This window comes from Fukomys damarensis, unplaced genomic scaffold, assembly GCF_012274545.1.
Source record: "Fukomys damarensis isolate Sample0158 unplaced genomic scaffold, DMR_v1.0_HiC HiC_scaffold_16, whole genome shotgun sequence".
Lineage (NCBI taxonomy): Eukaryota > Metazoa > Chordata > Mammalia > Rodentia > Bathyergidae > Fukomys > Fukomys damarensis.
In genome coordinates this window covers 127,725,449-127,751,893 of record NW_022900928.1, presented here as the reverse complement: position 1 = coordinate 127,751,893, position 26,445 = coordinate 127,725,449, and the positions used below count along the sequence as shown (strand labels likewise).

The 26,445-nt window shown below is 43.0% G+C and overlaps 1 protein-coding gene across 2 annotated transcripts in view; it reads left to right on the top strand.

The window, feature by feature from the left end:
• The window catches only part of Pid1 (phosphotyrosine interaction domain containing 1), a 304,514-nt gene that overhangs the window by 83,228 nt on the left and 194,841 nt on the right, over window positions 1–26,445 (top strand). The window contains exon 1 of one of the 2 annotated variants that reach the window (XM_033764668.1): window positions 23,110–23,132. The exons of the other annotated variant lie outside the window; for it this stretch is intronic. The gene's annotated coding sequence lies outside the window, so the exon portion shown is untranslated. Of the gene's footprint in view, window positions 1–23,109; window positions 23,133–26,445 lie in introns of those variants that run through there. 2 annotated transcript variants of the gene reach the window in all.

Here is a 26,445-nt window from a genome sequence, read left to right as displayed (position 1 = left end):
CTCTGCTCGCTCGGGGCCGGGGAAGGTGAATCGCGCGGCTAGGCTAGGCGGCTCCGGGCGGTACAACTTTTGGCCCTGAGGTGTTTGTGTGTCTGTGGGTGTAAATCGTGTTCGACTTTCAGACCTGCGATTTTCAATTTCGTTCCACGGACACGAGGTTAGGATTTTTGAATCCAGTTTTTTTCTCCTTCCCTTTTTGTCTCTAGGAAAGACAGAACAAATGCTTTGTGAAAGCGTCCATTTGCCAGTGTAATTTGGATATGTCAAGCTCAGTTTGGCTTGGTCATGGTATGCTACTTAATATTATTTTATTTTATTTTCCCGTTTCGCTCTAGTTCTTCACCTGCCCAGAACGCAGGCTTTGGGGATGCTTGAAGTCAGAAGTTAAGTTCAGCCGTAATAGCTGCATGGGGTGGGGGGCATCCCATTGAAAGTTTGACACTGAAATGCCAGAGCCCCTTTGATTTGTGGATTCTGAAGCCAGGGAGTGGGAAGGGGGCTGGCGCGAGAGAGGGTGTTTTCCCAGGGAAATTCAGTGACACTTGGGCCTTGGGACCACCGGGCTACACGTTTGGTGGCTGCATTCTGGTCTCAAATACAGTCCGAGAGACAGCAGCTACTGTCAGCGGAATCCTGCATTAAACTTTTGGCAGGTGGTTTCATAGTAAACTTCGAGGAAGTGCTTAAGAGGCAGAGCACAGAACCCTTGGAAGCTGCAGGTGTCTGAGGTCTTAGAACAGCAGGGCTAGCGCCCTGGCTGCCTCCAAGGCTGCTCTGTGAACATTGCAAGCCCCAAACGCAGCTCCTCCCTGATAGACAAGGCCAACTTTGCCTGCCAGGCCTACTGAGGACTGACCTGCAGGGGGCGTTGTACTTAGCAGAAGCAGATAGCCTGTAGCTCCTTTCCAAGATTCCCAGGGCGGGGCTCAGAGGGGAGGGTGTACTCTTGAACAGAGCCAGAGATCCGGGCCATTTCCTTGGAGGTCTCAAACAGGAGGACCAGCCGCTGGCTTTGGAGGTGAAGAAGGGGTGACGGCCTCCTGACTGTGACTGGCACAAGGGGATGCGTGTGTATTTTGGCAGTGGCACAGGTCCCTGGGCTGCCTTGGAGTTCCTCCTGCTGTGCAAAGCATGGATTTGATTCCAAGGAGGCAGAGTGATTGAGGGGAGGTGGTGGTTCTCCATCAGCTGCAGAGTCCCAGCTCCCCGAGGTCTTGTGGCCTGGTGGCTGTGCCTATGAAGAGTTTGCAGCTGATCTACTGAAGTTCTTCCTGCTGCCCGTCTCTGACCAGCCAGTTCACTCCGGAGCTCCTGATCTTTGGCAGGCAGGGCTCTGACTCCTGTCCCCCACTGAAATGTCTCCTGGCTCTTCTGTGAAATGCGCACATGTGTGTTTTGGCCCCAGTCTGGCTTATTACAGTTTGCATTTGCAATGTGTTTGTTTTATTTCAAGGTGCCATGTCGAAAGAGCCAGGGCTTTAAGCTTTTGAAAACTCCGGTAAACAGGGCTCACCATTAAGTTTCAGTCACCCATCCTGGGCTGTCCTTCATGTTCCCAAATTGAAATCATCAGCGAAATCATTTCTCTTTTAAAAACACATTTCTAACCTTGAGAGTAATAAAAGTGAACCATGTGCAGGGAAAATATCTTCATGGCTTCTTCCTAAACAGCCGCTGGACCCTCTTTAAAAACACAGTTCGTATGTTTTTACTTTTTGCTCCTGGGGGATTTTTTGCTGGTGAGAGTGAGGCGCTGAGTGAGCTGCTTGTAATAATATTTTATTTACGTTCCTTGCGGTTTATCCTGTGTGGTTGTCACGGTCTCTGTTTGCTGTCTGGGATTTTTTCTTCCTCTTTTTGCCCTCAAGGCACAATCATATTGCTTCATGGGGCCACAGCAGTGGGACTTGCCTAGGGAATAGACTGCCAGTCCGGGGAGAACGTGAAGCCCCACCCTCCTTCTGCAAACCTTTCTAACCTCGTACAACCTCATTCCTTTTTTTCTTACTAATTTTTAACAGACATTTTAAGTGAGATGAGTTGGAGTGAAGAAAATACTTAAAGGATCTATTCCCAGAGCTTCCTAGTACGACCAAGGAATCAGCGGATTGTAGAAATACCTAGAAACAAAAAGGCCCAGGAAAGAAAAAAAGAACCACATCCTTTGCTAATGGGCTGTGTTGGTTCCTTTCAGATGAGCTCCGTGGGCCTGGGAGTGCAGCGGAACTTTGGCTGGACCCGACCCTCACCCCCTGATTGTCTTGTGAGGGCCACAGCTGGTTGGTTGGTTTCCATACTCAGAAAATGGTAACCTTGGATCAGATCTGGTTACCATTATCAGCATCCACTTTTGAGGGGGGCGGTGGAAATAATGCTGATGTTTTCTGATTTGTGGTTGAGTTCTTTGACCCAGATCCAGCACTGGGAAAGGGACCTGTTGCCCCGAGTGGAGCTGAGCTGGGTAATTTCTCATTCAGTCCCCAGAGCTGCTGCGACTTCGCCTGCTCCCTTGAATGTTAAAACTTGGATTTCCTCGGCTCCAGCCCTCACTGGGAGCTTCAGCCATTAAAAATATAGTAGGATCAAAAGGAATGTGAAGACTAAAATCACTACCCCAACTTTAAAAACGCAAATATGAATTCCTCCCTTTGTACCTTCTTGGCACAGCAGATTTTTTTTTTCCTTTTTTTCTTTTTGCAGGAACTCTGGAGAGTTATATATTTGAAACAGGCTCTTTTCAGACAAGTGAAGGGGACTTTTCAGTAGAAAAAGATGATTTTATATATATTTTTTTAATACAGATGAGATTCCTTCTGTCCTTGATATTTTAAAATTTGCATGGATTTCCTGATTATTCGTTAATCAGTTGGGCAGACTGAGGTAAATATCAGGGACACACATTTCCCAGAGCAGATGTCCTCAGTGAGCTACTAGATCCTTTTCCTTGAGTCTAGGAAAGGAGAATAGGAAAAACATGAAATAAATTGAGTTCAGAATTAAGGAGGCCAACACCCTTAGTAGTGTGTTTGTTAGTAGGATGGAGCGGAACGGAACTTGAACTTGGTCGTTGGAATGTATGAGAAGTACCTTGCAGCAAATTCTAATCATGCATGGAGTCAGTGTACAACCATCTTCTTATGAGACATTCTGTGAAAGTTCCGGTTTAGTTATTTGCCTATCTTTTCCCATATTGAAGTTCTTTCCATGGCAGTTCCAGAAAACTTGAAGCTTTTTAATCCTTGAAGCTGGAATTTTGTTTTTTTCTCCAGAACTATATCCCTTCCTACCACCACCTTCCTCCTCCCCCTCTCCTTCCCCTTTCCTCCTCCTTCTCCTCTTCCTCTTCTTTCTCCTCTTCCTTCTCCTCTTCCTCCTCCTTCCCTTCTTCCTCCTCCTTTAAAAAACACAAGGGGCCGGGGATTTAGCTCAGCAGTTTGGTGGCCTGCCTTGCAAGTGTAAGGACCCGAGTTCGATCCCTGGTACCAAAAAACACAGCAACAAAAACAAAACTCTTATTTGGCCAGTGGCCATGTATTGGCATTTCACAAAGACAATGAAGTGAGGAAACAGGGTAAAAATTAAGTCTTGAGGACTTTTGTTTTCTTTTTTAAACTTTTGACTGATAAAGAAGTTGAGGTTCTGAATTAAGCACTGACTGAGAAACTTAGTCCTTTTCCGGCTCCCCTTTGCCCTGTCCTGCGCTATCTGGAGGATCTTGTCTTACTTCAGGGTGTGGGTTGTTCTAGATGTATCGCTCTGGTGTTTGGCCGGGTTCACTGTTCCCCTGAGAGCCACACTCAAGAACCTAACACATGGCTGGAGACCAGGGGACCTGGCTCATCTGCCAGAGATGAAGCTGGAAAATCTGACACATTTCCAGGGGTGCCAGATAGACAGGAGGAGCACAGAGGAAGGTTGGGGCCACTTGCGGCCTGTTCTCACACGTTCTGTGTGTGGCACTGTGCTGAGTGTGGCGTTTAGTTGAGTCATCTCGCTCACTGACTTGCCAGAACCATTTTTATCCTTGTTATGTAGATAAACCAACTGGTGGCCAGAGAGTTGGAGTGATCTGGCCAGGGTCAGGCAGTAAGACGTGAGCAGAGCCAGAACTTGACCTCAGAGGTTTGGCACTGAGCCTTACGTCCTAACCGCTGCACTGGCATGAGGAAGGATGATACGCAGCACAGTGAGGTGCTGTGAATGTGTTGGCGCCCGTCTCAGGGAATGAGAACCACGGCCATCTCACAGGCGGAGGGAGGTTGCTGTCTTGTTGAAGCGTATTCCACACTGATCTAGGGAAGCCCTGATCGAGGGCTCCCCACCTGTGTGTGGGCTGCCGTGTCATACTGACATGAGGTGCAGTTGAGACCCTCTTCAACGGGAGCACATGGCTTTTATCCAAGCCAGGGATTGTAGAAGGTCTCAGGAAGGTGGTGACCATCCGATGTGGTCATCCCAGGTTCAGAGAAACCATGGTGGTGAGGGGAGGTCGGAGAACTCTAGCAAGAACTGAGAAAGAAGCAGCACCTCCTCTTACCAAAGCTGAAGCTTCCAACCAAATCCATTCTAGGCTTTTGTGTCTTTTTAACCTTTCTCCTTGAGTAGGCATGAAGTGCTGGGCCTTAGGATTTCTAACAGACAGTTGGAGTTATCATTAACCTGCGACCTTAGTCTCTCTCAGATGTGAAATGCTGCTGTCATTGGATTTTTCTCCAAGTCTGTCAGTAAAATCTCTACCAAGTGACTTGCTGAGCACTAGCCTTAGAGGAAACTCTCTGCCCCTTGTCTACTGTTGCCTCGTGGTTGTTTCTTGTTGACCGCATGAGCTTATCTGCCAGGGTACAGCAACTTTTGCGTTTTGTTTGATGTTCCAGATTAACTCTCTCCTCCCCTCCATGCGCACTGATTCCGTGCTGCTGTGTAAACTGGCCCTAGAGCCAGAGACTGGCAGTCAGCCTTTTAGCCCCAAAGCCGCCGGAGATCAGTTTGCCTTCTACATAAATGTTTCCCTCTGTGAATAGCAGTGATCCCAGGGCACAAGAGTGGTCAGCGGATAAAACTAACCCGGGAACAGTCAGTGACTGCCCTATGCCTCTCAAAGTCCTGGTGGGCACAAACCTAAGTGGAAGCTTTATGTAAGTAAGAGCAAGGAGGAATAGTCAGGATGTTTGTTCAGAGACTTCCTGAAAGTCCTGTGGAATTTGTTTACATCGTCCTATATTAATTAAAAAAATTTTTTGATCCTAGTTTAGCTGCTAATTAGTGATCAGGCATCACAGCACATTTGCCAGGTCCAGGCCCAGCCCAAGGACTGGAAAGGGAGGACTCGGAAAGGCAGATGCGCTCTGTGCCTTTGCTGCCTTGCAGCGCTTCCCATGTCCAGTGAGCTCTTCCACTTCATGCCCATCCATACGAGTTCCTTATCTGGCCCGGGTCTTCCTTCCCACGCTTGATGGCTCGGGACTTTTCTGGGCTGTTTTTCCACGGAGGCCTTACCCTGGCAAGGAAAGTTCCAGTAAAGACCTTACTAGTCAGGTTGTTTCCAGAAATGGGAGTCATTTGGTTAAAAAATAACTAAAGAGCCAATCTGTCTCTTCTTAAAAATTCTGACTCAGTTGCTTACTGGCCATGTTTTTTCGGTATAGTTTTGTAACTTCTTCTCTGAACTTTGCTTTCCCCATTTTTAAAAACAGAGACAGGTACCTTGCAGAGATGTGGTTGTGCAGTCGTTGCTCAGACAGTAGAAGCACGCGGGTTAGGGTGGTCACGTTAGGGACAGAGAGCCTTGAGCTCGTGTCTGAGCTCCTGCATTCCCTCCTGTGCATCTCTGCTGTGCATCTGCTAGGACCCAAGTGGCAGGCTGGGTCTAAGTAGGTGTGAGGTGCTGCTTGAGAAAGAAGACATCGTTGAAGGCTCGGTGGATACATAGTCTTGTCTCTTGTTTTTTTAAGTTGGGTTTAGTATTATTTTGTTTCCTGATGTGATCACCACTTTCGTCATTTCTGACCATCATGGAGAAGATTCCTGACTGGCCTATGTAAGCCAGAGCCTGTGTGTTAATGTTAGTGGTAGACTCAACCAATCTGTGTTTGTCTGCTCTCTTTGGGAACCTCTTTTCACTCTCAGGAGAAGATGTAGCTGAGCACAGTGGTGTCTGCTTATAATCCCAGCACTCACTTTGGGAGGCTGAGGTAGGAGGATCACAAGTTCAAGCCCAGCCTGGACAACTTAGCTACTTAGTGAGAGCCTGTCTGAAATAAAAAATAACTAAATAAAAGATCTGGGGATGTAGCTCAGGGCAAAGACCATGAGTTTCATCTCCAGGAACACACAAATGCACACATACACCCACACGCATGTGCTCACACACACGTGCACACGCAATGTACACAGGCACACACACACACACACACAAGATGTCACCCACTGAATGGAACTACCTCTACAATCGGAGGTGAGAGGAACTTCAGTCCTGGGCTTTGTGAGCCACGTAAGCACCTATGATAGTGAGCTGGAGTGGTGAGGTGGGCTAGGGCTGGGTCCCAGACACCCTGTGGCTCCCATCACTTGGGGCCCCGATTTGGAGAAGCCTGGCCGTGCCATTCCAGAAGTGATCTGTGCTGAGTGACCCAGCACTTCCTTCGTTCCTGCTAAGAGTGAGCCTTATGGTTAGGATGTGGGCTTAGCTTTTCCATCTAACAAATGCCGTGGGGGAAGGTTGTGTGGAAGGAGACTCCCAGGAAGTGAAGTGAGTACCACGGGGTGGATGGTCTCTGGCTCCGGAAAAAAGTGTAGGTGAGTTAAATCATTCTAGCAACCACTCAATAGTACTTGCTCCCAGTTATCTGCAGCTGGAAGGCCACATGGTCTTCACCTCTTCTCAATGACCTTGGTGGCCCACAGGGCCTCTTGTGGTCCAGGTCCTGCGGGGGGTCAGCATTTCCTTACATTCCTGGGCACTCATTCCTGGGCACTCTTTTGCCAGGGCTTTTATTGCTGATTTTTACTTTTATTGCTGCCAGCTTCAATTTCAAGGATGGAGGTAAAAGAAGAAATGCTGACTGTCATTTGTTACACTCTGCTTATATTTGCAGCACATTAGTGGTAGCATTAATAACAACATCAATAATCATAATGATAACAGCCGACATTTACTTAACCCTTATGATGTCCTAGCCCTAATTTGCCCTCCTAGCAACCCTGGGAGGGAGAGCTGGGGCTGAGGTCACAGGGGCCCCACTCGGGCACTGCACCTTTGCAGTCATGTTGCAGGGCTTTTGCTTTATATGGAGAGCAGGGTCAGTCCTTGTGAAGATTCTAAGGAACTAGGATTCGCGATTTTGTCCTCAGAACTGTCCTGGTTGCCGATCACTGTGTAGCAGTGGGTCTCTGTGATTTGCTCTTCCTGTGTGTTACTGACGAGAATGCTGTGGTTGTGTCTGCAGTGTAATGTATGGTTAGGAATGACCAGGGGAAAAGTTCCAGTGGGTGAAAGAGTACATTGCAAAATGACACCCCAGACGGCGTAATAGCAGATTGGGCTGGTTACTCCTATTTGGTTTAGTTTTTTTTTTCTTCACTTGGTAACTATAAATTATTTTATGAAGAACCTATTCTTATTTTGGAATTCACTTTGAAGACAAAGATAAGTGTCCTTGGGAGTCAGAATACCTGCAGACCTGGGCCGTCTTTCCAGTGTAGGAGCTGCAGTGTGGCCCAGGTGGTTGCTTCACTGCTGAGAAGCTCTGCCAGCTCTTGCTTCTGAGAGGGGGAGGCATTCGGTTTGCAAATGCTTTCAGCAAATGTGCCTGGGAATGTCAGAGGAGAGGAGTTAGGAGAGAGGGGACCCCGAGTTGTCTCCTCATAAGTCACCCAGCTGGTGCTCTCTCAACCCACCCTCCTCTGCTGCTCTGTGACTGTGAGCTGAGGAAGAAGTCGCACTGTCCCCATGCTGCCACCTGGGCATTGAGAGTGGCCCAGCTTTTCCTTGCATGTGAGCAGTGTCTTGTGCACCCCTATCCATCATGTGGGTCGGTGACTCTGACCATTCCCTCCCTAAGTACCCTGAGGCTGGAAGCAGAGGGATGTGGCCTTGGTGGCAGCTGTTGGACTTACACTCTTGGTAGCTCAGTTCGTTCACTTCCCAGGACTGCCCCGACCCGGTCCACAGGCTGTGGGCATGAGTAACAAGTGCATTGTCCCACACTTCTGGAGGCCAGAAGTCTAAGACCGAGGAGTGGGCAGACTTCTTCCGAGGCTGTTGGGAGCTCTGCCGGGCCATCCCGACTGCTGGTGGCTCCTGGCCATCTCTGGCCTTCCTTGGTCTGGGGCAGCGTCAGGGCAGGTGCCCATGGCACCCCCTCCTTGTGTGTCCCAGGGCTCGAACCTCCCTTTGTGTAACCACACAGGTCACATTGAATTCACTCCACTGTGACCTCATCTAGACAAATTACATGTGACCATCTCATTTCCAAACAAGGTCGCATTCCACATTACTAAGGGTTAGGATTTCAAAATACGAAGTTTTGTTTGTTTCCACATATGAATTTTTGTGTGTGGGGGACACGGTAAGCTAGTGTAGAATTTTCTTTTTGGTATCTGCAATATATCAATATATCCTTACTTGGCCAACCTTCAAAACAAACAAACAAAAAAATAGGCACTGGGGAATTTTTTTCCAGAGGGCAGCACAGATATGGACTGCCATACCTGCTACATGCCGTGGTTACTGTTTTATACGTGGTTGGATTAAAAGTTACGGAGCGACATCTGCTTAGGGCAACAAATGAGGCAGTTTAGAAGTATGCGCAAAAGTAAGAAATCTGTGCCTTACCCCGCTCCCAGTTCTGCCCCGGATAGAAATCTATATGATCCGTGAATGACGTCATCAGTGGTTGTGTCTCCACACTTTCCCCTAGGCTTTTGTAAACGTGCAAATATATAAATCCATATTTCAGTTTTTTCTCATGTATTTCAACTCTGCAAAAACCCACCCTGACTTTACAGAGTTTCATGGGGGTGCTTTTTCTGGTCAGTGTATACATAGCTTTGACTCACCCGTTCTGTAATTGTGTAGAATTTTGTGGTGGAGCCGGACTTTGATTTATTTGATCACTCCCCTGTAAAGGAGTGGTTGGGTTCTGTCCACATTCTTTTGTTTTTCCCCTGTGTGTATATCTTTACATTCTTGTTCTTCTATTTCTTTAGACTGAACTGCAAAAAGTAGAGTGGCTGAGTCAAAGAGCAGGCATGGCTTAACTTTGTAGCTGTCAGTGAAGATCTTTATTGAGAATTCTGCTTTTAGTCAGAACTCTTAAGTGATTTTATAAAGGTACAAAGAAGATAATTCACTGGTGTCTTTTCTGCTTGAGATGCTACAACAAAATCATAGAGACCTGGTGGCTTATAAACAACAGACCTTATTCTCACAGCACTGGAGAGTGAGAGTTCTAGAAGATTCATTGGGGTTCTAGAAGATTCATTACTCATGATGGCCTGTTTTCTGGTTCAGAGAAATATCATTTTCTTGCTGCATCCTTGTATAGAATAAAAGAAGAATGAGCTCCCTTTGGCCTATTGTATAAGGGCACAAATTTTATCCATAAAGGTCCCATCCTCATGACCGAATCATTTCCCCAAAGATTTCACTTCACAATGCTGTCACCTTGAGGGTTCAGATCTCAAGAAAGAGTCTTTAAATATTCATACCATAGCAACTCAAGAAAAGATAAATAGTATTTTCCATAGATGACACCGAGCAATTGGATATCCATATGCAAAACAAAACTCCTGGTGTCAACAAAACACTAAATAAATATCTTACAATTTTTCAACTTTATAGTAATATTAAAGAATAACTGTATAACCACTCTATTTTTTGCTTTCAGGATGGTATTTAGTAGGTTATGAAATATTCAGTACTTTATTGTAAGACAGGCATTGTGTTGGGTGATTTTGCCAAACTGTTGGCTAACCTAAGTGTTCTGAGCACATTCAAGGAAGGCCAGGCTAAGCCATGATGTCTGGCAGGTTAGGTACATTAAATGCATTGTTGACTTCAGATATTTTCAACATATGATAAGTTTATTGGGACAAAACCTGTTAAAGTCAAGGAGTATCTATACTTAATCCATACCTCATGTTGATACAAAAATTAACTAAAACTGGGTCAGAGATCTAAGTTTAAATATAACATAACTTCTAGACATAAACAGCAGAATATCATTGTAACTTTGTGTTTATCTACAAACATCATTCCAGTTGACATAAAGACTTATAAATCAGCACCGTATTTCTTCAATCACACCACACAAGATGGGAGAAAATACTTCTAACTCACAAATATAATGAATGACTTGGGTACAGTATATGTAAAGAAACTGTCAAAATTCAGTAAGAAGATAAATATCCCATTCTAAAAATATGAGCAAATGATTTGAACAAAACTATAACACATGGTTGGAAAATAAGCAACATGACAAGATGTTCAATGTCACAATGAAAACCACAATGAGATATTGCTATGCAACTACTGGAACAGTTAACGTTAAATAGGCTGAGACCTTTCCAAGTGTTGGTAAGTATGTGGAGGACCTGGAACTCTCCTGGAAAAATAGTGAATAGCAATTGAAAGATCAGTATTTTCCTGAGGCCCGGATGGGAGGAAGGGACTAAAACGGGATTTTGGTAAAGTCCAGAAGTGATGTTTTATGTTCAACATCTTGATTATGCTGATGGATTCTTGGGTTTATCCATATGTCAGAATATAGCACTTATTTATTTTTTAATTTTTAAAATTTGTGTTATTTTTTCCTCACTGAGTTTTTTTGGTACTTTTTAGGTATACAGTACAGTTAACAGTCATCACTGGGATCTTGTACCTTTACATGACAGGTCTTGGTTCTCATTTTCCCCCATACCCCTGCCCTCCCTTCACCCCCTCCTCCCTTCCCTATTTACAAAAACTTTATTTCCATTTTTTCATTTTCTCATATTTTTTCTTTTCCTTTATTTCCTTTCCCCTACCCTTCCCACTTACCCTATACCTTTAGCCCTTTTCTTCCTATTTCACATTGTCAATTATACAATTTAGAATCATACAACAGTGATATATGCTCACCCATGTTTATAGTGGTACACTGTGTATAATAGGTATCACTTATTGATTATATGTCACCTACACTGATGTAAAGCTTTTAAAATACACGTGTAAATGATGATATACCAGGCCCAGTGCTAGATGTTGAAGGAACTAACAGTCCATTCTCAGGACACCCTCTGTCCTGAAAATTCACATACATTTCATTTTTTTAAAACTGGAAATTAAAATTTGGACCAATAATACAAACAATGAACTTTATATGTGTTTCTCTCAATTTAAAATATTTCTTCATTTAGTTCCTGAAGTGATCTTTCTTTCCTTTTCTTGTTTTCTTCCTCCCTCTCTCTTACACACACGCACACACACACACACACACACACAAAAAAAAAAATCAATCTCCCTTTTCATAAGCATCTTATAGTGAAGCCAAGGTTTGAGAGAGAGAAGCCCAGCCCAAATAAATGGAGGAAAGTTCAGATTGGGGCTTTCTGATCCTTGCTCATTCTACATGGCTTTATTTCTCATGCATGTCCCCTGTCCATGTCCATGCATTTCTTGCTTTTTTAAAATAACATGTTGGCTTTCCAGCTGGTGCAAACCTTGGGGACCTTTTAAAGCCATATGTGCCAGTGCTGAGTAGTCACCGAACTGGCCGTAGACTCAAGATAAATTGCTATTGAGGTGGTACATTTCCAGGATTACGATGGCCTGTGTGGCTGTCTGCCTGGGCCATCTTCTTACAGTTTTTCTTTTGGTGACAGAAAGCACAGGGGCACTGCACCAACAAAACCACTAGTGGGTCTTCATTCTAGTTTGTGAATCAAGGTAAGGTGTTACAAGATGTAGGGTCTAGATTCCTTATGAAACAACCCTTTCATATCTTAAGAATGTGGTGACTAAAAAATACAGATGATGAACAGCCTTACTAAAGGCTCTTGACCTTCAATGAAAAGCATTCACAAAACAACTTTAATCTGATTGTTTGAAATTTTTCCCTTGAGGGAGGGAAATTGGAGGCTTTCAATGCAACTTTTTTTTTTTTTTTTTTTTTTTTTTTAATGTCAAGGGTGCTGAATGTAAGATTCTGTTCCATGGCTATTTAAAGAGACCACATGGTATATTGTCTAACCTAGGGCCATGTTGATGAGAAGGGGACACTGTTGGTAACCAACCAGGACAGCAGATAGAAAATAAGCCAGGATGTGTGGCAGCCCCCCAAATGGCAAATAAAATGCTAGACTTCTGTTCCTAGCCCTATACACTTCAGAGGCGAAGGAAGGAAAAGCAGAATGAGGTGTGAGAGAAGGAGATGTTCAGGAAAGCCAGGAACAGGGGACACTGCAAAGTCAAGGGGTGAAGGGTACACGTACATAAAAGGAAGAAATGGGAGAGGGGTATTGCACAGGCACCTAGCATCAGTTCTGGCGCAGATGAGGTCCCCCAAAAGTTAGCTGTCATGGTTCAGATGCAGATTTTGGTTGTCAGTGTGGCAGTGCTTCACCTAGTCATGCCTGCTCGGGTGCTGAGTGCTGTGTGGATTACCTGATTCTGGGGCAGCCTCTGTGTCCTTCAGGTGCAGAGGGTGGAACCTGCAGGATGGTCAAAGCTGACTCAAAGCACAAGGGTGAGCAGCGGGGGGAAGTGGGTTATTGGGACTATTTCTGTACTTACAGCTCAGGCTTCCAGACTGGTGTCTCGGAGAAGATAGCGGGGATTTAATGGGGCCCAGGGACCCACATCTTGACTGCTTCACTTATTGGGAGTTATCTCAGGGCCTCTGTGTTGAAGTTTGTATGTATATTTTCTAAACTTCAAACTGGGCGTACTAACATTACCTTCTGGTTGTTGTGAATGTTAGTTAAGGTATACAGACTGCAATGAACTTAGCATATTGCCTGGTACGTCTTTGGGAGTCAGTAAATACTAAATTCTTCCCTTACTTGGACCCCAGGCTAATCTAGAAGCAGAAGCATAGAACTGTAGAGTCAAGTAGATGGTAAGGGTCTGGTATTTCCCCAATTCTGTTCAGAGAGCCTGGGTTCAGTGAGATACTCTTAGGAGACTTGGTGCAAAGTGTTCAGTTTTTCAATATGTTTGTGAAGCCCAAGGTGAAATCAAGTGAGTCTGGTTACTTAGTGCAGAGGTGCGGGCAACCTTTAGGATGCCAGGGCCCCAAGAGTTTTCAAGTGAGGGGAGACAGTGGTCTTCCTTCCTGTACAGAGAGAAAGGTGCCTTCCACAGCACAGGGCACTTCGGGATGGAACTGGAAATCCAACTATGGGCCTGAGATTTGGCTCAAGATTGCAGAAATGTTTCTGTTGGCTCCTTTCAGGGTATAGGAAAAATGTTACAAATTAGTTTCCAGGATTTAAAAATCAGAGGAATTTATAAGGAAAGCTGGACTTGACCATTTTTTTAAATAATGGGAGGAGGGTTAGACTAGAGGTCTGGTTTCACAGATGGTGGCCGCTGAGCAGCCTGTCCCATCTGGATGGCGTGGATGTGGGCTCCTGCTGGTCCCTGTGCCTCTCCAAGTCAGGCGTCCTGATCTAGTTTAGCTGCGTCTTTGTCCAGTGTGAGAACTAAACTCTAAATTCATTTAGTGTTGGATTCAGGAGCAGGCTGATGGTTCCTGACTGAAAGGCTGTAAGCAACTGGAGGCGCACACCCAAAATCTCAGCGGCTTGGGAGGCTGAGGCAAGAGAATTGCACGCTCAAGCCCAGTCTAGGCAACCCAGTCTCAAAATATAAAAATGAAAAAGGGCTAAGGATGTAGCTTAGTGCAGAGGCCCTAGGTTTCAGCCTGCAAATTCCATAGCTAATTTTGTTGGGCACCATTCATTGCGCTCTAAACACAGCTGTGGTTGCCCACCTTTACGTTTCTGGAGGCCAGTTCCTCTCTTTCTTTGGGGAACCGTGTATTGGATTTTGTGCGGTTGGAATAGAGATGTGGTCAGCCTTTCCTTCCTGGACACACAGAAGCACTGGAAAGGGAAGTGTTGCTGCCCATTCTGATTTCTCAGCAGGACACACACCAGTAGACTTCCTGGCAGAGGTGGGTAGCTCCTTCTACTTTTCCCTAAATGTGGATCTCAGTTTCCTACATCTCTCACACCAGGCAACTCAAACGTAGTGTCCTTGTGGTGTTGTGTTGTTTGGAGGATTAATACTGCCAAACACTGGAATAGATTGCTTCCCCCAAAAAGGCAGGGTGTAGCAGGTTCAAGAGGGTGTTTAATTAAGTAGATGGCAACAATTTCCTCATAGATTATCAGTCTAGGAAGAACTATTGAAATGCTGTTTCAGAATATAAAGTAGAAGACATCATTGTATGATTAGAGAATTCTGTTTCCACCCCAAATCCCTCAAAAGTACTTTGTAGACTGTTCTGGTCATCTGAGCAGCAGAACTGCGCTCCTCTCACCTTCCCAGGTCTGTCCTTGCTTACCCCTTCCACTTCCTGCAGAGATATGGGATTCTGACCCTTGCTAGCATGCAGAGTACTTGGAACTAAATCCCCCAGTGGCTTGGGCTATAAACCAGTGTATCAGACCTCCCAACCTCTACCCAGCTTTTGTTTTCCCGAGGCATGCTGATGATACCCACTCTCTGGTTCCCAGGGCTCCCATCCTCCATATGAAGTGGATGAGGTTGTCTAAGTGGGTCTCAAAGGGCTGCCTGTTACTCCTGCATTTGAGTCCTCTCCAGTAAAAATTGAGCTTTATTTATAAACTGTTCTAAAATGTAGTGTACATGATGATCAGACTCAGATATAGGATAGTTGCTCTTCCTACTTATATCATTTATATCTATATATTCTTTCCATCTATCTGTCCATCCATCCATCCATCCATCCTGTCTGCCTGCCTGCCTGCCTATCTGTCTATCTATCTATCTATCATCATCTATCTAATGTTTTCCTGTAGCACCTTATAAAATCAGAAATTCATCTGAAATAGGTAATACTTCTCGTGTTTATTGATGCAGTGGTACAAGGGTGGGGAGAGTCCATTCACTTTGGGGGAGTGGTATCTGCTACTCAGTGAGCCATCTTTTAGTAATGGGACCCAGGGGTGCCTCCAACTCAATTAACTAGATACATTCTCCTAGAAGTTGGAATCCCAAGTACTGTGACACAGAAGCCAAAGTGTCTCGGGCTGAAAATTCTTCCCACTGCTTTCTGGAGGCAGGTGGCAGAACCACTGAGCTAAATCCCCAGCCCTAAACTATTCTTTCTTTTTTTTTTTTTTTGGTACTTGTCGCGAGCATCGATTTAGGAATCGGATCCCAAGCTGGGAGCTCTAAATGGCTCCCTGGCTCCGAGGTAATAAGGGCTACAAGTGATATGTCTTTTAAGGAGGTTTATTATCACACAAGCAAAGCTATATCAGAGCGGATACCACAATGACCATAAACAGAGTATTCTAGTCCATACCTTTAACATTAAGGCAAGTATAATGTTAAGATATATCAGGATTATACGACCTGAGTCCGTTGCTTCGAGTGCTGGGCTGTCGAGCAGAGGTCCGAGCTGCGACGCGTGATCGGTCTTCGTTCCAGCAGAGCCTTCGGCGTCAATCGGTCAAGTCGCGAGGAGTGGCGACGTGTGACGGTCAGGCCGGGTCGCGGTGGACGACGACGACTGGGTCTTGGGTTCGCCCCTTTTATATCCTTAAGGCCTCTTATCGCTTAGGTAGCACACTCACGATCGATTAACACATGGGTTCTACATTAACATATGGTTGATGACCTAATTGCTATCTACTACATACAGGGATGACTTCACTCTTTGGTTTCACTTTTGGTCTTATCTATCACTGACACTGTCAGCTGGGTTTGACAGCTTGGCCTGTCAGCCTGCAGCGTGGGGAATTTCCACTTGTTAGGGGAATTCCACTTGCTGCTTACATGTTCACTACAGTACTGGAGATCGAACTTGGCTCCTTGTGCTTTTGAGACGGGTGGCAGAACCACTGAGTTGCTTTCTTGAGATTGTAGATGGTCTGCTGGAGCTGGGAGCCACTCTGTTCTGGAGTGTATACATATGTATGAGTGAGTCAGATGGACTTGTAGATAGTTTCCTCTTGAACCATTGATGTGTATTCTTCAGTTTTGTTTTATGAGAGGTGATGTATGGAGTTGAGCATCTGTGTAGGGAAGAGTAAGGAACCACACTCTCCCTCAATACCAGAAACCCCTGTGCCCACACATACCCTTGCATATGAGTGTACTTTCCTTGTAAAAGGTTTGTATGCTCAACTAGAGATTGAGGAAAAGATGCAAAGAACCCCATTCCCACCCTGACCCTAGAATTCTCTTCTGCACAAACCCTTATTTTATTGCATGGCTGTGAATGAGGACCATCCTAAGTATACCCTAGTCGTGGACCATTCTAAGCTGTCTTTTGGAGAAAGATTTTTGTTCTTGTTCATCAGGGTGTTAGGCCTACTTGGCAACTGCTGTGAATCTTAAGGTTTTTATAACTTGGATGCTGCTCATACCTTCCCGCCTGATCTCTGCACTGAAAATGCAATGTCATTTTAAGTAATGATTCTTTTACTGCATCCAAAACAAAGTGATTTTGATGCACATTATACAACAAATCCCTCTTGTTTTTCCATCTGGAAGGGAAATGGTGTTAGGGATTCAAACAGCTGTTTTGGTCAAACTAACCCCCCACCCCCCCCCAAAAAAAAGAAAGAAAGAAAAGAGAAAAATAGACTCAGTCACAGGCCGTCTGAGTTTCCTTTCTTAAAAAACATTGTGGGTGTCGGTTAAAAATGTGGATGGCTTTGTAAGTTCACTCCAGGACAGTGTAGATTCTTTAGCCCAGAAAGTTAACTATACCCCTGTCTTTGGTAGTCCTGGCTTTCTGGGTAGAGAGTGTAGCTTCCCAACCTTTAAGACCCGCTTTGCTACTTTGATTTAAAACAAGGCAAAATCTTCAAGACAAAACTCTCTAGGATCCAGGAGAGTTCATCTGGCATTGGTTAACTCAGCGCCCCCCCCATCTATCCTCCCTGTGCTTTCTACCAGTTCGATTCTTGGTAGAAAACCAACGGTACTGCAAACGTGCAAATCCAGGGAAGTGCCATACAACCAAAACAAATTCAAACTAGTATTTCCCTGGTGAGTCTATTCTTGGGGAAATTACGTTTAAATATTCAGCTCTAGAGTACAGCCAGTATCTGTTTTAGGGAGCTGGTAGACCGTCTGGATGATCCAGCTTAGTGGTTTCCTGGAAGTAAGGCAGTCTCAGGAATGAAGAATATATCTGTTTTTAACACTGACTAATACATATTTCCCTCTCTCTGCTGTATTAATGTTAATAGCACAGGCTCACTGGTGAGCGCTTCACTCCTGGGCCCAGAGAATTGGTGTTTTTCTTCATAATTGAATGCTTTTACTGCATGGGCTGATCTGTGAGATGTGATTTTGCTCTGGACTGGAGGGCCTCCTGTATGCTGGCAGGGTACCTAGAAGCAGGGTACACATTCAGTGGAAATGTGACTGAGTCTTTTGGAAATAAAGATTAATTTGCACTTACAGGGACCCTGTTTGACTGTAAGGTGGAATTGCTCTGAGTTGGGGGCCACATCTGTGTGCTCCCCACCTCTCTTCTTGGTTTTGCTTTTTTCCTCCTTTTCCTCTCACCACCGATGAGCGTGAAGTTCTTTCCCTTCTTGAGTTTCTTTGAGCTCTCTTGCTAAGCGCTGAGCCTTTTAGACATTTTTAAATAGCTTTTCCAAGGAGTGATCATTACTTCTTTCCCATCTTCCCTTTTCAGCAGCTAACCGTGTGATCCTGGTTGCCAGGAAGGTAGAAATGAATGAGCAAAATCAGATGTGATGTTGCCACAAACCATTGTCTTTCCCCCTTCCTTGTACTTTTCTTTCTTTCTTCCGCCTTATGGTTATGGAGGCATTATTTTTGCATTGTTTTACATTATAGACGAAGGGATAAATAGATTCATTTTGATCCAGGGACTGGGAGAAGTTGATGCATTTTTGATTTCATGTAGCCTACTGAAAATCTACCTTGGAACTGAGCAGATGCCTACTGTGATTAAGTAATTCATGCTTTTTATCTTTGTGATTTCATTCATTGGCCCTTATATAGGAAATTTAACTTTGATTTGAGCTGTTAATAGCCATTGGTGAAAAAGAAAAAGTGTGATAGAGTAATTATTTTTCATCTCTTATATCTCTTATATCTCAGACTCAGGAATTTTTTTGTAACATGAAAATTTCATAAATGTTAACATTAATATTTTTTTTACATTTTAAATATGATCAGAAGCCTGATTCAGAAATTTAAAGCTAGATTAAAGTTGGCTTCAGCAGGTAAGTCATGGCTGTGTTAGAGACCATATTCTTGGGGTTTGAGTAGAGTACTGACAATGAAATATATTCAACTGAATTGCCATTATTATTTACTTACTGACTTATTCTTTTTCCACCTTTTCCTCTCACCACCAATGAGAGTGAAGTTCTTTCCATTCTTGAATTTCTTTGAGCTCTCTTGCTAAGCGCTGAGCCTTTTAGACATTTTTAAATAGCTTTTACAAGGTGTGATCATTGACATTCTTAATGAATGGATTTCGGAACTCAAAAGGGTTATGGAATTATGGGAAGACATCTTCTGACCTTACGCATTTCCTGTAGACTGGAAAAAATATACTTTATGATATGTCCACTACTTTTCAAATCCTGTGTACTTTATTAAAAGAAGTATGTTTTGGAAGTCATTGCATTTATACTTTATGCATATTTTCAATCAGTAAGTGACAAAATATTGTATGTGGGTCAGTGACATTTTGAAATTTAAAAAGGATTGTGGCACAGTACTTCAAAGGATTGGGTCCTATTGAATTGATTAATGCAGATCACAGGAGTGATCATTGATTGAATTTGTTGCTTGCTTCTTCGTGTGGGTACTTCTTTAATTATTTTAAAAACACGCCCACTGACTTTTTGTTTTGGGGCGAGGAGCCGAATTGGGTTCTAAGGAGGGTCTCGTGGAGTGGTCTCTATGCTCAAGAAGGGTTCATCCTATTGAATATGAAGAGGATTGTTGTTACTATGGAGGAAACTTTCATTCTAAGATTCTGTGGCAATGAAGATAAGGCCCTTCATCATCATGCCTTTATTTATTAGGCATCTGAAGGTTTTCCTCAAGCCCTACCTAGGTGGGAGGATCCTAAAATCTCAGGATGACCATTGTGTTACGTGGCTGTATATTTGCTTGAGAGAGCAAATATTTTACCTGGATGCTTCTTTGCCCCCAGCTGAATTAGAGTTCTGTTAGTAAGAACAAAGGAAAAACTGGTGGTCAGCACATCATCTCTCTCACCGGTGCTAAGCCTCAACTAATGGCAGATGAGAAAGTTACTCTATCCCAAGATTCCTGAGTTTGTTTATTTGTCTTAGAGCCTTTCAGCTTTCCCCCTGTGGCTCAGGGCGGTACTGATGAAGTCAACAGAGTGCTCTGATAAGAACAGTCAGTCCACGCTTGGTCATTTGGCAGTAGATGACTTTCCAGCCTATTTTTTAAAAAGCATTTTGTCCAATGGCATGAGTTGAGAATTGCTGAGAGTACTAAGAGAGGAAGATCGGTTTCCGATTTTAAAAAATTACACCTGAGTAGTACTGAGAAGTTTAGAATTGATATGTTTGTTTGGATAGATGCTGTTGGTGAATTTCTTATTTGGGAGGTTGTTCAATTTGAATCTTTTTCTTTTCTTTCTCCTTCTTTGTAGTCTTTGGCCCGTTGGATGTGAGAAGATTGTATGGAACAAGTCCAAATGAACTCAAATGTTACTGATTGGGGGACCCCTCCCTTCTTTTGCTGGTGCTTATAAGGAGGTGCCTTTATCAGCCTTCATGTTGGGGCTTTGATGCTTTGATTCAGCCCCAGGTGCCATCATCTTCCCCCACCCCCTATCCTCCGGTGTCTCACAGACCATTTTGCACGTATGTGTGTTTTGGTGCTTGATGCTTTGCTAGTGTTGTTTCCTTGGTCTGAACTGTCTCTTCCCACCACTGGCCTGCTCTGCCTGGCAGATCACAGCAGACACAGTTGCCCCACTTCTGCCAAAGTCTTCCTTACGGCAGGTCATCCCTTTTTCCTGGGTGCCTTACTGTGGTCTTCGGTCTCAGTTATACCTCTTAGCTCATTCTGGATTTTCTTTTTATTAGAATTATCTCTGCATTTCCGTCTCCAAAACCCTCTGAGGCTTAGAGCATTGAGATTAGGTCTTTATTCACCATTGTATGTCCCACTGCACTTGGCGTAGTACTTGGAAGGTAGGAGTAGAAACATCACACGAGTGCAGTAAAAGTGCAATTATTTATTTTAGCAGGGCTTTGGTAAACTAACAATTTCATACATTTTTATTGCCATCTCTCTTAATTTTTGTGGAAGTAAAGTTCAGAGGTAGAATGCCATGCTCTTATAAATTAATTCAAATGTAAAGAGTAGAGTTTGACCTTTGTATTGAGTGAGAGAAGCAGAAACTTTTCTTTGCATTTATCTCTGGAGCCAGTGGTTAAACTCTTTGGAATGTGTCCTGCTTTCCTTGACATTAAGATCCAAATATTTTATATAATATCTATGTTGTCCCAGGTTATTGCCTGATTACTATCAGGAACATTATCTTTGTTTTGTTTAATGTCAAAAGTGCAAGATATGGCAACAGTTGGTACTCTTCATAATAAGTGGAAATTAATGGAAAACATAGCATGTTTTTTGGTTGCTTTTCCTTATGGGATAAAATGAGCTCTAGATGAGCACTATAAAAAAATTGGAAAGCAAGAGAGTGCTCAGAAGAAAAAAGAAGTTATCTTAAAAGGACACTGAAGCCAACTTGGCTTTCATCGATGTTTTGTGGTGCACTCCACACCCCAAAATAAATGACTGTTGTGGATTATGATCCATTGAACGCAATGACTCTTATTCCATACTATGATAAACTTATTTAGATAAATAAACAAGTAGGTGAAGGGAGGAGAGCTCTTTTCTATAGTAGTGTTAACTAAGGAAGTGGGAATAATAAAATTTGAAAAATAACCATTTTATAATTATAGTCATAATTGATCTGGGCAAGAATACTTAGTGAATACTAAAACTAGTAGCTGAGTGTTTGATGTGGAACAGGTTATTTATGGGGTCTCAAAGGTCTTCCCACAAATAATCAGTTGTGGGAAAACTGACCAGTGGTCAGGCGGTCATCACCGTAAACAAAACTAGCATCGCCCACAGTGGGGTAGAGGTGGCTGTGTGCTTCCTGATGGACACACTGAGAAGGATCTGCTCCTGGCCCAGAGCTGTGTTCTCTGGAATAACTGGCTGATGCTCTTCACAAATTTCAAAGCCCTAAAAAGACAAAAAAAAAAAAATACTGAGAGGTGGCTCCTGATAAAGTTGACAGGAAAACCAAATGAAGTGTGTGGCTTGAATTGGATCTTGGGCAAGGAAAACATTTTTCAAGACAGATTTCATTGAGTGAGACAGCTGGTGACCTAATCTCACTGGTTATCTCATAGGCTGTTCTTCTTCTTCTTATTATTATTTTTCGTTACCGGGGATTGAACTCAGGTCCTTGTGCTTGCAAGGCAGGCCACCGAACCACTGAGCTAAATCCCCAGCCCCAGGCTGTTCTTATTCTTAGGAAGCAAATGCAGAAGTTTTTAGGGGTGAAGGAGGAAGCCTGTGACTATCAACTCTCAGGTGCATATGTGGGAAGGGGATGAAGGGGGGTGAAGGGAAGGAGCAGGGCAAAAGGAGGAGGAGGAGGAGGAGGAGGAGGAGCAGGAGGAAGAGGAGAGGAGGAGAAGAAAAAGGAAAAAAGGGGGAAAACGAATGAATGAGAATGAAATATGTCATTTATAATAGAAGCAAATGTGATAAAGTGTAGACAGTTGATAGATCTGATAAAACTATAACTATTTTTGCTACTTTTTTTTTTTTGTTTTTTGGTTTTTTGAGACAGGGTCTCACTATGTAGTTGAGACTGACGTGGAACTTACTATGTAGCCTAGGCTGGTCTGGAACTCACAGTGATCCTCCGGCCTCAGCCTCCCGAGTGCTGGGATTACTGGCATGCGCCACCATGCCCAGCTACATTTTGGTAAATTGGAAATTGTTTCAAAATAAAATGTTATAAAAGAGCACATCATGTAGGCATATTCACAAGCATTCCTTTGGCTCCTTTAGGGAGTATGTTCTCTGTGCAATCTAGATCTAAGGAAGGGAGTTGTTTTATTTGGTTCTTCACCTGGCTAAAGTAAGCGGATCCTAAATATTTGTCAGATGGTTGAATGGACCTCAGAGTCTTGAAGCACGTACCTTGAGCTTGAGCTGTGGAATACTTGTCTTCCACTGTTGCAAATGCCAATTGTAAGGAAGGAGAACATGCCTGCTTCTTGGCCCTCTATTCTGGTGGGAATGGGAATGTGAGGTTTGAGAGGCCTTTCTGGGCCATGTGTAGGCTAAGCTGTGTGCCAAGAATGATAGAATAAAAAGATGGGCCACTGGGCCGCTCCTGCCATGCCCTGCTAGCCCAGAATTCATTAATGTGGGAGAGAAATACACATCTGTCTTCTTCAAGCCATTAATAATTTGCTTTTCATTTCATTTGCAGCTGAAACTAATTCTCAGTGATACATTATACTTTCTAAAAGAAATCAGCACTCCTGAATTTTTGCTCCTGGGTGGAGCTCTGTATTCCATTTGTGTCATAGATACATTAACTATGAAAACTCTCTGGCTCTGTTTCGTTTGTTTTCCCTTCCTGGGAGTAGAATTTGTCTGACACTGTGAGAGATTCAGTTTCTGTCCCTGGCTCGATGGGTTCAGTGTCTGTGACTCTCAGTGCTTTTCATGCTGCAGACCTCTTCCTTCTTTCTTTCCCGTGGCAAACCATCTCCATTTTTGCAAATTGCTAAATGGGTCTGAAAAGATTGTGAGCACTGGCTTTCTTTGGGGAGATTTCTTGCCTGGACCAACCCAGCTGGAAACCGGATATACAGAGGTAAGCACTTGGAATAATCAGAAAATAAGGAAATTTTAACTATTTCCACTTGTCCAAAACATTTTACTTCAGCTGAAGGATTCAGAGCAGGTTTTTAAAGTGCGCATTCAGCCTGGTGACTGTTGTTTAGTAGATTTTTGTACTTTTTTTGGAATGCAGTCATGTTCTTACTTGCTCAGTGGATGGTTCTTCCTTTGAAACTATTTATTGCCACTAGGCTGTGGCACAGCCAGTCTCAGGGATAATAGATGGGTGTGTGTGCCCACAGCACAACATAAATAGAGTGAGGGACTTCCAGCTTGTTTATTGTTAGACTGGTATGTAAGCAACAAAGCCTAACTCCTCAATTATGCGTATGTGTATTTCTGGGTGGTGGAATACAGGAACTTGAAAGAGGAACATTCAAGGTTGTTGTATGGCATTCTGTTATTTCCTTTAAACATCTATTTTTCAAATGTTACGGGGATGCAGATTGTATTTACTTGCATAATTTCCATCATAAATGTTATTTCATGGCCTGTAGGCTGGAAGCTCTGTAGTTTTAAGTGCGATTTCTTCTAGTAGGCTGACTCTCAGTTCCTTGGCTTGTATGAATTGGAAAGCTAATTGGTAATTACTTTGATTAAAAGGATTATATTTGGAACTGCCATGGGTACAGTCTTCCTGCTCTCTAAACTCCAAACAGCCCAGACAGGAAAAAATGTTTGGCCTTATGTACACATTTTATTTTTATTGCTACTGAAAAAGGGAACAAGCAACTTTGTTTTTTTGTCCAGGGTCACTAAAGAAGCCCTTCTCACAGCCTGCCTAGGAAGCACAACAAAACAAAACACCAGAGACAACCAATGTCCCTACCAGATCAAAGCCACACTTAGAGTGGTGCACAGTGAAACATGAATGAAATACTCCTCTGGCTTCTGTTAGCCAGGGATGATGGGAAAAGGGGAAACTAGGAATCAGGACGTTTCCATAGAAGTTTCAGTCCTGGTAAGTGACCTCTTTATGACTTTATGAAAGTTACACAAACTTCTGAGGCTCATGTGCCCCTTCAGTAAAGTGATTCACAGAGTATCTACCTCATGAATTTCTGAGGGTGACGTGAGACCATGTAGCTACAAGTGTTTTATAAACTGAAAAATATTTCCAGCAGTTTTTAGCAGTGTGTTAATTAAAGGAGTAGCATGCCCTCCACAGACTTGCAATGCTGATTTTCTTGGTAAGTAGTACTGTACTTTACGTTCTCCATGATATAGTGATGATTAAGAAGTTGTCAGAACTTTTATGTAATGTGCCTAAATCTATGCTGATTCAAGTGAGTAGCATTTTCATATCTTCAGGATTATTGCTGTTATTAGTGAAAGCTCATGAGAAGGAAAATAGGCAAATTAGAAAACAAACCAACAAACCATAGACTGTCTTGACCTTGGCAATGAAGAGTTAAGGAGTATTGAGTGTCTGTGGGCAACTTCATCCCTGACCAGGTAGCTTCGGGGGTTACAGATGCATGGTTCTCCTAATGTCCTCAAGGTTTATCTAGGTTGTAGCATTTCCTTTCTTTTTCAGACCAAATAATAATACTGTATTCCGTTGTATGTGTACCTCACCTTTTGTGTATCCATTCATCTGCCAAAGGGCACTGGGGCTGCTTTTGCGCTGGGATATTGTGAATGATTCTGTTACGAGCATAGGGTCACAAATATTTTTGATTCTGCTGGATTATAGTTTAATTCTATTTTTAACATTTTGAGGAACCACCATAATGTTTTCTGTAGTGACTGCGCCATTTTACAGTCTCACCAACAGTGTGCGAATGTTAGTATTTCTGCACATGCTCAGTTGATGCTTACCTTCTGTTTTTGTTTTTGTTGGATCGTTCTCTCGCTAGTCATCATCATAATGAGTGAAAGGTTGTATATCATTGTGGTTTTGATTTGCATTTCCCTAGTGATCAGTGAGGTTGAGCATATTTCCATGTGGTTTTTGGCTCTTTGCATATTTTCTTTGGAGAAGTGTCTATTTGTTTCCAATTCTGGTTTTAAATATGTGACAAAATATAAACATAATATCATAGATAAGACTTTAAAAAATGAAAGTTTAAAAATTTCACAGCTACTCATTGATTATAAAATGATATAAATGAAATAACCTGTTTTTCTTTAATAATGGGAAACATTCACATTTATTTTTTTCAAAATATTCTATGATGAAATGTATAAAATACTGAATACATCTATCAAATGAGGGCATATGTACCTAATAATCTGTTTTCTTAAAATTAAAGAAACATTTTACATTTTAAAGTTTCCTGCATTGGAAGGTAATTATTGGTGTTTACATTTGGGAGATAAAAATATGAACTTATATTTGTGTGTATCCAAGTACCACAAGCAGTGTTATACTTTTAGTTAATAAAACTGTTCAAAAGTTGACTTCACAATATGTAATGCTTAGAAGGGGACAATAATATGCTCTTAAAGGTGTAATTCTATTTTGGTATCTTATATAACTGTGAAAGCTATTATAATTCTATTTTATTTTTTGGTACCAGGCATCAAAATTGGGCCCTTGTGATTGTGAGGCAGGTGGCAGAACCAATGAGCCAAATCCCCAGCCCTTGCTATTATAATTCTAATAAATTCAGTGTTTTAGATATCATGGTTATTTTATGTGGAAATCTAATAAAACACTCCATTATATGATACACACACACACACACACACACACACACACACACACACAAGCGTAGTTCTCCTCTTGGCCCTGTTGGCTTAGAGAGACAGGTGTCCAAGAACCAAGCATTATGAAATCGTGCACACCAAAGGAAATACAGAGAAAGTACAATGTAAGAGACTCAGTTATGTGGAACAGTTTTGCACAACAGGTGGGCTTTTAAGAGTATTGTCCAGGAGAAGATGCAAAGGCCTTAATTAGTTTAGACAGCTCTTTAGCTTGTCAAGAAAAACGTGGCTACTGGTGGAGACCGGCTTTGTTACATGGTAGACCTAACATGTTGAATTTTTGTCATAGACCATTGAAATACAAGTTAACAAGCCCTGTGCATTACCTGAGGCTTCTGCTTAGAGAGTTTTGAAGATCTGTGGGGTATTTGTTCTGGTTTTTTTTTTGAGCACCAGAGTGGCTAATGGCATGGCAGGTATCAGACTTAATACTACCAGAAGGAAAGCATAAATTGGGGGATTTCAGAGATCCTCCTTCAGAGAACAAGGTTTGGGATATGAAACTCTCACTAGGAAGTGAGCAAGGAAGAGTATTCCATTTCCTTTTTTTTTTTTTTTTTTTTTTAGGGGGTTTT